Source organism: Salarias fasciatus (assembly GCF_902148845.1).
Source record: "Salarias fasciatus chromosome 7 unlocalized genomic scaffold, fSalaFa1.1 super_scaffold_4, whole genome shotgun sequence".
Taxonomy (NCBI): domain Eukaryota; kingdom Metazoa; phylum Chordata; class Actinopteri; order Blenniiformes; family Blenniidae; genus Salarias; species Salarias fasciatus.
In genome coordinates this window covers 23,620,178-23,632,767 of record NW_021941229.1, presented here as the reverse complement: position 1 = coordinate 23,632,767, position 12,590 = coordinate 23,620,178, and the positions used below count along the sequence as shown (strand labels likewise).

General features: G+C 47.4%; 1 protein-coding gene across 1 annotated transcript in view; it reads left to right on the top strand.

Annotated features, from left to right (window-relative positions):
- The window catches only part of LOC115382655 (netrin-G2-like), a 69,440-nt gene that overhangs the window by 43,841 nt on the left and 13,009 nt on the right, over positions 1 to 12,590 (top strand). The window lies entirely within an intron of this gene.

Sequence of the window (12,590 nt, the reverse complement as noted above, 5' to 3'; positions counted from 1 at the left end):
CACAGAGCACCGCGTGGGCCATTTTTTCTTTTTTTTGCTCACGCCGAGACACATTGTGCCGATATATGCTATAAACTACATCCTAAAGGAGCTTACTCATGTTTTCATTAAGGCTTTTTTAAAGAGAAAATTTGACAAATTATTATACAAAATTTACAATAATCATGCACTGATAACTAGACAAGAATAACTGTTACAGTATAATTTTTATTAAGTGATTAATCAGTGTATGTGTCACCAAAATGCCATATTTAATGTGTTAAGTAGGTGTAAAACTGCTGTGGAGTTACGTGAAAACCCCTTTTCCAATTAATTCACTTCTATTGGCAGTGTTTAACTTGAAAAACTGCAACCGGCTGACTCTTCAGACACAAAACTAAATGATCATGTCATTATACCCCTCCATTTGTTTTTTTGTTTTTTTAAATCCCAGGTTTAGAGGAATGTATTTGGCTTGAACCTGACCCCGATGTGAACACACTCTAGTTATACGTGTGTGTGTGTGTGTGTGTGTGTGTGTAGATTTATAGTGGGCATATGGTGCAGTTCAGTGAAACCCATAAATCATCGTCATCCCCTCCTCTTCCTCCCGGGGATCTGAGGTCTTAGGTTCCGTTCTCACAGAGCGGCCGCCACTACTGTTGTTTCATGCACACGCTGACACACATCCGCGTTTCATCACGTCGTGTGGCTGAAGGTCCCCCGACTTCAACGACTCGATCACTTTTACACCGTTTAGCTGTTATGAATAGCATAACCTGCAGTGTCACTGCGATTCTCCACTGCGGCATTTAAAGATGCATTCAAAACAGGATTTTTTTTTTTTCTTTTTAAGGATCTGAGGAAAACCAACAGGTGTGGAGACTCTGTTTACGTCCACTCACTGGGGATTTCAGGATTTTTATTTTAAATCTAGATAAAACTTGATTATATAAAACGTGCTTTCGCCATCATTTCCCGGAATTTCTAAATACAAATCCAAGCTTATGTATTGTGTGACTTCCTAAGTTGGTCAAGCTAAAGTTTTTTTCCCCGCTGTGGCTTTTTGCTGACAAAGCAGATCCATCTCTAAAGATGTTGGAGCAGGCTTATCGGCTGGACAGCATGTCGTAGTAGCTGCACCCTTTGTTGTGTGCCGCTGCCCCAGTTAAGTGTGAGTGAGCATGCTCAGATGAGGATTAGCAATCTATTGGCAAGAGAGCCTGATCCACTGAGCCTGCAGCCCCATTGGTCAGCGGGACAGATGGGAGTTCAGCGAAGAGGGGGAGGAGAGAGAGAGAGAGAGAGAGAGGGAGAAAAAAAGAAAAGCAAATCCTAAAACCCGGTCGTACATCTACCTCTGCAGCCTCTCCACCTCAGATGGCCCGACATGAACCTGAGTTATCTTTAGGCCAAATTTAGATCCCAGGAATGAAAAAAAAAAAAAAAAAAATCTGTACGCAAGCAGCAAACACAGAAACGTGTGTGTGAGCAAGACAATCTCTCACACACACACACGTTCAGTTTGATCAAGCTTGAACTTGGCCTTGCTCTGGGAGAGATTGGCTCATGTCTGGAAAATCATGTGACGTATTAATAACATGCATGCTGTCAGTGCGTCTGACACTATTAGACGCTCGGCCAAATGTTACCTGCTGCTGAATCACAATGGCTTCATTAGCGCCGAGTTAAATCAATGTCTCGAAGCGCCGGTAACAAAGGATGAACATGCTAAGGCCCACAGATGGCATTAAATGTTATGGTTATATTTTCCGAGCTTTTAAATAAATTATCTCATTACATGCAAATGCAGTGATTTGGACATTGTCTTTAAAGAAATTCATCACCGCACAAACCTACACGTCCGCAGCGCCCGCTCTCCTTTGTGTACGGTCGAAGTGTGTGTGGGTGTGCACCAGCGAGTGTGTCGAGAGACAGTTAGAGCGTCCATCTGCACAGGCAGACAGGCACATATTAGAGGATTATGGAATGAATCAGCTTAGACTGTTGATGCATCTGATGGGAGAGTGATGGCGCTGTTGCATGTTGCTGAAAATGACACCGTGACCTTTGTGATCCTTTATGCACACAGAGTCGTTTGGCCCGGCTGGCTCGGTCTCTGGGCCCGGAGACTCACAGGTCGGCTCTCTAAACCCTCATCACTTTGATATTAGTGAAGGTAGGCACCATCAGATGTAATTTAGACCTGGATGCAGTGTAGTTCCACCAGACTAGATGGCACTGCGAGCGTGATGGCTGGAAATTATGTAAACGGCTGCTTGTGTTCAGACCCCAAATCCCCTGCTAGCGCGAGATTAAAACCTGCCAGATCGCTCTTCCCCATGGTTTACACTTTCCGTCGCTCTGTTTTCCAACTGTCTAGTTTAATAAAGAACACACACACCTCCATGGCCGCGGACAACACACTGTCCTTCCAGGGCCGGGACGACTGGAACAGTTTTTCCTGGCTGAACAGATGTGAAATGAGTTTTACGACGCACTTTCTGCCAAGAGTGTCGTAACAATGCTGGCGTGTTACGACGCAGCTTTGATGTACTTGATCTTAGTCACATCATACGGTATGTTTAAAGCAACAATTGCTGATCGGGGACCTCAAAGATCTGATCTATAGTCAGATGTAATAACCAATAAATCTCTGGAATCTGCTATTAAAATGCCAAAGTCAGCTTTACATTTAATAATAGTGGCGTTAACTGCAGTGTGCAACATTATAAAGGTTGAATTTCACATATTACAACGGATTAATCACATTATCTGCTAAATGAGGATTCAAGTGTGAAATCACTGGATTTAAAAGGACAAGGATTTCCAAAGGAAAACTCACACAGGCAGTCATTTATTCATTAATTTAGTTCATTGTGCCGCTGCACAATGGTTTATTTATAGATGGGCAATTAATTTATTGCTGTGGTGAAGGTGAGAGAAAAGCATCGCCACTATTTGTCACTAATCACCCGATGACGAAATGGAGTGTGTGCAAACACGAAGGCGCGCGTCCGCACACAGCACGGGAAGTGTAAAACAGAGTAATACACTTTGACAAACCGCCGTGTGATTTCGTCTTACTACCATATTAACAATAGTCACACCTTTAACAGTCACAATGTTTTGCAGGGAGGACACAGTTTCCGGCACCGAAAGGGTTGTGGAACAGCTTTTGAGTTTAGCCTATCTCAGCAGTGTGAATTCACACTTTCATTGTGTGTTCTCACTTCTGTGCGTATGAGCGTGCACACTCGAGTGTGTATGTGTGCACATTAAGAGAGAGGAGGGAAGGCAAAAAAAAAAAAAAAAAAAAAAAAAAGGGAAAGCTCGGCTTTCTTTGGATAAACAATCTGAGGCAGCATCTCTTATGCTAATGTGTTAGCCTGCCCATTCCTCACTGCATTTACATTCTCTGTCCTCACGCACCTGACGCAACAGACAGCAGGGCTCAAACCGGAGCCACGGGGAGCTCAGCCCCGCTAACACACGGCGAGTTACCCACCAGCTCCGCGTCTGAGCCTCCGCCGAAACCCGCGGGAGGATCTGACACGCTTCACGCCACGGCGGAGGCTCTCCCTCCCTCGCCGTCCGCCGGGCCAGAGGAGCACGGAGTTCCCCCGACGCCGCGGGACTTCGCGCCGTCGGGGAAAATCCCCCGGCGCTCGCGTCCGTCCCACTCAGTCCCCGATGAGCCCGCACATCGCCATCCGACCGCTGACCGCCATGCGATCACAGATGAGTCCGCCCCGCGTCCACCGACGCAGCTCCACCATCACGCGAGCCCGGCTGAGAGCGAGGGAAGGCACTCCCAGCCGGGCCGCAGTGAGACGGGAGGTAAGGCCCGCCCGCCGCTCCAGGCGTCTGCAGCTAGAGTTGGAGGCCCGTGGAAAATTTTACACTCTCATTTAGAATCGGGAGATCATTTTCATGTGCAGCTCATCTAAAATGGGCCATTTTCGGTGGATGAGAGTCGACTAATGCGCTCTTATACACAAGCTATCATAATTTTTATAGTGCTCCGCATCATATCACATGTCAGGGACGCTTATTTAATTTAGATAGTGACAGAGGAATCTGCTTAAACATGGGCGAGTGAGTCAGTTTCAGAGCAGAGAGAGAGAGAGAGACTGAACATTATGCGTGCTTATCAGAGCTGTGATGGAGGAGTTCAGTTGGCGGCGGCGTCTCAGCATCATCCAGAGATAGCGAGAGGATTGAGGAGTTATCAGCCACAGGATCACAGTGATGAAAAGACACGGGGACGTTTCAGACAGAATCGGGACTCCACCTCGACTTACCGGCGCAGATAAGAAAATATGTTATCAGCGGCGTTATCGTGCGAGAGCTCTGGCGAAACAATAGTGCGTTTGTTTGAGGTCATTTATTTCTGGTTTTGGCTCGACGTCAAGCTGCCAGGGAGAAGGAGAAGATGAAGAGCTCAATCACTGTCGTAGTTTACCGAGCCAAACACATCTCTCAGTTGTCGGAGAGCAAAGCGGGAACCCCGAAAGATCCAGCTGCCAGAGTGCAACGTCAGAGAGTTCGGCTCAGCCGATCGAGGCCGATGCCAAGAACGGTTCAAATCACTTCCAGCCCCAAGGCGGCGTGGGTTACTCAGATTAAACGTGTTTATGCTCACTCCTGGGCTACAGCAGCCTCTGAAGCCACCGCCATACAGAACCACGCTTCGCTCACTGGAGGGGTTTCCAGTGTGTGTGTGTGTGTGTGTGTGTGTGTGAGTATGCACAGCTGTGACAGATGTGTGAGAGAGTGGGTCTAGTGGGGCCAGAGTCGGACACGAGTAGCGGTAGGCGGGGGTTACTTTGATGAGATGCGCCGATGGCACGCCGCCAAGTTGTGTGAAATAGTCCAGGGTGCTGCGAGAACAGCTGCCGGCGTCCTGTCTCACCGGAGCCCCGGGGGGGGGGGGGGGGGGGGGGGGCAGGGGGAGGGGCGGGCGAGTGGGCGGGAGATAGCCTGGAGGGGGACGCACCGCGGGGGGGGGGGGGGGGGGGGGGGAACGCTTTGCAGGATGCCCCTCTCTGAAGAAGAACAACTGGAGACATGGAATACCTGCGTAGAAATACCTCCAGGGGAAACCCAGATGGAGGCGTGCGGCGGCCAATTCTCTGGGGGGCCTGGCGGTCGTTAGTCCCTCACTGACGTCCACGGTGTGGTCGCCTCAGATGATTGGTTATCCATACTTCTGTACTGCCAATCGTCTCCGCGAGATGCGGCGCTTGATTTATCGAATTGTGAGCGCTACGAGGAAGAGAGGAACCAGCTTCGCATCTCTCTCCTTGTGCGTGCGCTCGCTGTAGCCCTAAAAACCTGAAGCAAAGGATTGTGGGGATGGCACTCCCTCTGGGAAAGTGGAGTTTACAAAGAGAGAGGGAAAGGATGTGAAAAAGTCTTGAGCAAAAGACAATTAAAGATGCAGTAAAAATGGAAAGCGTGTGCTAAGCTGTCTCTAGTAGCTATATTGATTCGAGATGTTTTTTTGTGACTGTGGCACCGGAGAGAACATTAAATCTCTACATGGGGAAGCACACCCGTGAGGAGGCATTACTGTAATATAAACCAGTCCAGAGTGCCCGATGAATATTCATAGTTCGGGGTAAATACAATAACAAAGACAAGAGGAGGAATGGATGGCGTTCTTCTAATATTGGAGGGGAAAGAAAGCACAGAGTTAAAACAAGAACAAGCCAAAAGATAAAAAATAAAAATAAAAAAATCATGGCATTCAGATAAAAGGAAGTGCATGTCATTTCTCTCACACCCAAAGTGAAAATGTAGCGCTGAAGGAGTTTCTCAAGCCTGTCTGACTCTCACGGCTTTTTTCCCAAGCCCAGGGCTTCGGCCCCTGATGGGGCAATCCACTATCTGACAGAGTGAGAGAGAGAGAGAGAGAGAGAGAGAGAGAGGAAGAGTAGAGGAAAACAAGGTCTCGGAGGAAGAGGAGGAGTAGACAATATCAGTAATCTTTACCCGCTGCAGTATCAGCCTAATTATAAAAGTTGGGGATGTGGAATGAAGAGAGGCAGTGGAACAGCCCAGAAGACGTCTGTTTGTGTTAACGATGTTTGTGTTGCGTCAGTTTCCCACGAGTCCGTCCATCAGGAGATGCCTGGACTCAGAGGGGCGGCGCTGTCTGAGCACGGCCCGGAGGAGGACGAGGGGAAACGGAGAACCTCTGAGAAGACAGGTATTCGCTGGAGTCGGGAGGATTTATTCATCACGTCCTGTTCAGCTTTGGTTGAGGCCCCGATCGCACGACAAGGGTTGAAAATGGAAAACTTGCATTTATGCGCTTGAGCGTTGACCTTGAGTGTCGCAGCGGAGACACGAGCCAACGAGTCCTGCGATTCGCCGTGTTGAAAATCAGCAGAAATAGCTTCACAGGCCGGTTTGAGGGCCACAATGATCCAAACATGTTTTTTATCGAAAATATTTAGAATATAATTCTGGAGTTCAGGTGTGGAGCAATAAAAAGTTGCAGAGACTCGACAGCTCACAGTCGGATCCAAAAACCCGACGCGGATAATCGTCTAAATTTATCTCCGCACTGACACAATAATCTGTCAATCAACTTCAGGGAGAGAGTGAAATCACTATTTTGGCAACAACGCTGATACCATGCAGTCATTTCAGACAATGACTGAAGTTGAAGAATGGTTTTTTTATTCTCTTTTTATAAATGAGCAGAAACAAAGTGAAAACAGCTTGAAAACTAGGGGAAAAAAAACCTAGCTAACGCTCTAATTTGTTTCCTTTTATTAAATAAATGGCCACTGCGGCATGTCAGATCCTCACAAGTCTGAGCAGACAATTCATGAAAACCACGGCCACAGATCCACAACGTCATCTGAGCACGAGAAGAGAGAGGAGGACGAGCACAGAGGAGGAGAAAAGGAAGTGAAAGGTATCTGACGTTCACTCTCGTAGCTCTGAGCAAATTCAGAGAAAATAGGAAAAGCAGCATCATGAGCTCAGCTGTCCAAAACACAAACAGCGGAGGTGCGTCTGATTTTTGTCTCCGATTGTGGCGCACCAGTCTCCCACACGTCGGGTGAACATGAGACTCGCGGCCACAGAGCTTCAGCCGAGCACGGCGAGGACAGAGCGGAGGGAAAGGGAAGCCCTGGAGAGACAGGTATCCGTCCTGATATTAACCTGGACAGTGATGGGTTCTGGAAGTCCACCGTGACAGAATAAGAATAAATAGATTACAGTATGTACAAGTTAACGTTGTAGATTTGCACTTTAGTAGTTCTGTGTTCGCTCTACAACCTTCTGAGGTTTCGCAACACACATGTTGTCTTAAAACATCGGACATCTGTGTCTTATTTTCATAAAAAATGTTTGATTTTTTTCCCAGACTTTCACGAGTCTAATCGTGCTCACGAATCTCACGGCACCAGAGTAACTCCATCTGTGCACGGGCAGAAAATGCAGGAGGCGGACGGGCTCAGAGAAAGGCACGCTGAGAAGAAAGGTATCTCATCTTTATGCGGCGGAGTCAGTGTTCCCTTGAAAGCCAGAAAAAGCAGAGATGCGTCAAAATTTTTTGCTTGTTAACGTTGATGACTGTGCTGCGTCAGACCTCCACATATCAGAGGGAGACGTGCACGAGGCTCACGGCCATAAAACCACAGCGTCGCCCGAGCGTGGCGAGGGGAGGGAGGAGGAGGAGGAGCATGGCGCCAACACGGGAGGTATCTGAAATGTAGAGTAGAGCTCTCTGTACAGCTGGGGTTAGCAGAACATGACACTTTCTTTCTTTTTTATTAATGCATGCAGACATTTTTTAAAATGCAAAAAAAAAACTCATCTCATAAAATAAAAGTGCAGTCAAGCACATAGATTTCCAGCAAAGGTAATGCAAATCTGGAGAAGTTGTTTTCAATAGGCAGGTTGAAAGTAAAAAAAAGTGCAATTTATTCTATCATTAATCAATCAGGATACTTTGTTATTTTATGATTGAGACGAACCAGACGTAAGCACCAGTTTTTAAAATCCTTTAGCTTTCAACCATAAACAAAAAAACTGTCATTTGAAGCTTCGTGTCAGCTGTTGAAAATTTGATATCCATCCAGTATTCCATCAAAATTCACTAACTGGTGCAAGTTTAAAGTCAACGGAGTGAATTTTACTCCCAAAGCATTAAAGACCGCAGCTCTGGTAAACTTACATTAAACATTCATTTGCATGCAGGAAAGATCTGTGTGCACATGTCCAAAAAAATGCAAAAATGAGAATATAAAAATAAGAAGTATTCATCCAGGTCTGCTCTAGATTGTATCAAAAAGGTCATTTTTAGGACCTGCAGTAAATCGCCTCTTCAGGTGCTTTCACTTTTTTGTCCATATGAAACTGATGAACTCATGTTGTGTCTCAGTTTCCCATAAGTCTGTGGGGCACGGGCACGTGCACGAGGCTCACGGCCACGCGTCAAGCTCGTCGCAGCACGAGGGCCGAACAGACAGGACAGCTGGAAGTAAGGGCGTCTCATCTCCTACGTAGTGGCAGCAGTGGTCTGGTTCTGGTTCTAGTTAGTTCTAGTTAGAGGCGAACTCGATGTGCGGTGGACTCAGAGGCAGAAACTGGGCCGTCACCGAGACTCAATTCACCTAGTTAGAGGTTCTTTTCTTCTGATGACGGTGACACCTGTGGTGTGACAGTTTCTCACATGCTTGAGGGTCACGAGCACCGGAGTCACGGCCACAAAACTACTTCTCCCGGCCAAGAGGACAAAGGTCAAGAGGAGGAGCAAGAGAGACAATCTGAAAGGAAAGGTATCATGTTTTTTTTCTGTCTTAATGCTCTGTAGCAGCAGCTCTGTAGCTCACTGTAGACGAGCCGTAGCGCGTAGCGGGAAAATAAACTTTTCACCACAGTGTAAACTTGGCAGCTCACTGCAGAAAATAGGCCGCTGACAGGAAATTGCAGGAATGCATCTCAATTTCTGCTTTCTTGCTGGCTTTGCTTGTGACAATAATGACTGTGCTGTGCAGTTTCCCACGTGTCTGAGGGACACGCGGGTGGGAGTCACGGCCACAGAACAGCCTCATCCCAGCACGGAGGGGAACGGCAGGCGGAGGGTGGAATCAGAGGTATATGTTCAGCATAAAGCGTAACACACAGTTTCTGAGGAGGAAGCGTTTCAAGAAAAGCTTAACTTTTAATATAGTGCTGTTTGCTTCGTGTGTTCACGATGCATTTATGGTGTTTAAGCCTCCCACACGTCTGAGGGACACGGTCACGGGACTCACGGCCATGAAATAGCAGCTAAACGCGAGGAAGAGCATCCGGGAAGCGAGGCTGAAATCCATGCCGCAGGTATCTGGTTCTCATGTATCGATGGCAGCGCTCTGCAGCATTAAAACACCAGCTCAAGAGCGAGATGGTAGGACAGCCTTGAGCCTGTGTGGAGCTTGCATATTCTCCCTGTGCTTGCATTGGCTTTCTTTTGGGCAGTCCGACTTTCTACTCTATTGCAGTGAATGTCAGCTTACTTAGCGGCTTCAGATGAGAGTGTGATGGCTGCGGACGGACGTCTGACTGATTCTGAGAGAACTGCTTCCTGTCTGACGTCGGCTTGCATAAGCTTTCTTATTTGCCATAGTATAAGCAAACGGAGAAATGTTTTCTGGTGTGTTAGTTCACCACGAGTCTGAGCAGCACGTGCACGGGACTCACGGCCACAAAACGCCGTCAGGGCACGGAGAGGAGGAGCATTCAGGAAGAAAAGAGGAAAGCAGAGGTATTTATCCTACATGCAGTGGTAGGAAAGCTCTGGAATCTGGAGAATGTGTGGAAAAAATGATGAAAGTGATGAAAATACACATTTACATGCTGTTCAGTTTTCTTAAAGAAATACAGACTGCTGGCTCTGTACTGTTCTTAATGACACTGTTGGAATTTCCTCCATGTCCCAGTCAGTGGACCACAACATCCATGCTTTTCTTTCTTTTTTTAATTTTTTCCAAATTGGTCTTGCATAATCCTGTTGGAAACCCTGATATTGACATAACAGGATGCTTTTTTTCTGGCTTTATTCAAGAAAATCACGGTTCATCAGTCCTTCACCTGCATGAGACTCATGGCCACAAAAGCTCGCCTGAGCACGGTAAAGTATTAGTCGCAAAGCTTTGTGTCCGTTGCAGCGTAGTTAAGTCTTGGAAACTGGAAATACAATTTCATATCTCACCGTGGTTCGTCAGGACATCCCGCGGGTCACGACACTCATGGCCAGAAACCCTCTGGACATGGAGAGGGAAGAACCCAGAGAGGTATTTTAGTGGCTTATCTGACGCTTTTGCTTGAGTTTTACTGAACATTCTTGCTGAAACTGCATTAGTGCAACTGTGGTGTTTCAGTCTTGCACGAGCATGAGGAGCGTGTTCATGAGACTCATGGCCACGAAATCCCTCCTGCACACGGACAAGAAGAGCACGCCGCAGGTACCCCTTACGTCTGCAGTGGCTTCAGCGTCGCCCGTAGAGCAAATGTAGGAGTAGATCTGAGCCTGCAAAAATGAGCAAAACGTCCTCTGTGGTAACTGGTTTGTCAGGCCATCACGGCGCCGCCGGACACACTCAGGAGACTCATGGACACCGCGCATTCGTGCACGAGCTGGAGAGGATAGCTGAAAGTGGAGGTATCCGTTTAGTGTTCAGTAGTAGCACTGCTTTCTAATTACGACCGAATAAATAGAAATGTGTCAGCAAAAAAAATGAGTAGAACGGCACTTTTACACTTTATGTTTCAGGCCATCACAGCTCTGAGAGGCCCGGTCACGAGGCTCGTGGCCACAGTGCATTCGTGCACGAGCTGGAGCGAATAGCCGAAGGTATTTTCAGCCACATTTGTGAAACTAGAGCTTCGCACGCCACGGTTTGGCGTGCTTCTCGAGCGCCGTCGCGTTTCTAACCAGCGTTAAATTCATGACAAGTGTTTTACTTTAGCTGCCCACGAAACGCACGGCGGCAAAAGCTCGCCAGAGCACGGAGGGGCGGAGCATTCAGAGCGTGGAGGAACAGGTATCTGCTGTAAAACCCAAGGAGGCGATTCTTTAAGTTTCCTGTAGTGATTCAGTAGATAGAACAGGACTGTAGAAAAATAAAAGGCATTAATGTGGTTTGTTAGGACATCACAGACCTGAGGAACATGGGAGTCACGGCCACAGAGGCTCGTCTGGGCACGCTGGGGAGGCACATACAGGTATATATATTCTACGTGCAGTCTTATTTTTGCTTTATAGTTAACGTAGCATCCTAGTGACGGAGGAGATTTTAGCTATTTTAAACGTGACGCACACAAAACTGGCATCCGTGTCACTATTTACAGTTTATTTTGTTTTGTTTTGATGACGTCTGGCTTGTCAGGACGTCACACACCCGAGGAACATGGGACTCACGGCCACAGCAGCTCATCTGAGCACGCTGGCCATTCACACACAGGACCGACGACTGAAAGCGCAGGTGAATGTCCTGTAGGGAGACGCAGCCACGCTTCAGATTGAAAGTTCTGCACGAGCACGCGCTCCACAGCAATCTCTACATTTTGGTTTTAATGACTGGTTTGTTAGGACATCATGTATCTGAGGAACATGAGACTCATGGCCACAGAGGCTCATCTGAGCACGGCGGAGAGGCGCACACAGGAAAAACGACTGAAAGCACAGGTATATAAACAGACAAATACTCAAAGATAGCTTTGCTTTAAATGTAATTTTGTATACTGGTAATGCTGAAGACACATTTTCACCAAAACGGGACAGAAAGACATGGAAAGCATGTCCCACTTCTTCAGCTTTGTTTTCATGATTTCTTCTGCTTGCTAGCACGTCACACACCGGAGGAGCACGACACTCACGGCCACAGAAGCTCACCTGAGCACGGCGGCCATTCTCATGCAGGACACACTCCTGAACACACAGGTAGACGTTTCTACTGTAGCTCTGCTCATATTTAAAATAGAGTCCCAGTGAGTGACGATGAAAATCCAGGGTGGATTAAGTTTTTAGCTCAGGCTCATCAGTCGAGGAAACTGAGAAGTGAATGAGCTGTTTGGTTTGTTAGGACATCACAGATCTGTGGAACATGAGACTCACGGCCACAGCAGCTCATCTGAGCACGGCGAGCATTCGCACACAGGACGAGCGCCTGAAAACACAGGTGGGGAACCGGAGGGACATGTAGCAAGGCCTTATTTTAAATAACTGTACGGCTACTGAAGAAAATATGCTCTGAAATGGGTTTAAACACATTCTTTGGTTTGATAGGACATCACACGCCTGAGGAACACGAGGCTCACGGCCACAGCAGCTCGTCTGAGCACGCTGGACATTCACATTCAGGACCAACGCCTGAAAGCACAGGTATATGTTCTGCAGGGAACTGTAGCAATGCTTTACATTTAAATTATAGTACTAGTACTGATCAAATTGTGCTCTAAACACACTCTTCAGTGTTCACTGTCTGTACCTGGTTTGATAGGACGTCACACACCTGAGGAACACGAGGCTCACGGTCACAGCAGCTCGTCTGAGCACGCTGGACATTCACACACAGGACAAACCACTGAAGCCACAGGTGAAT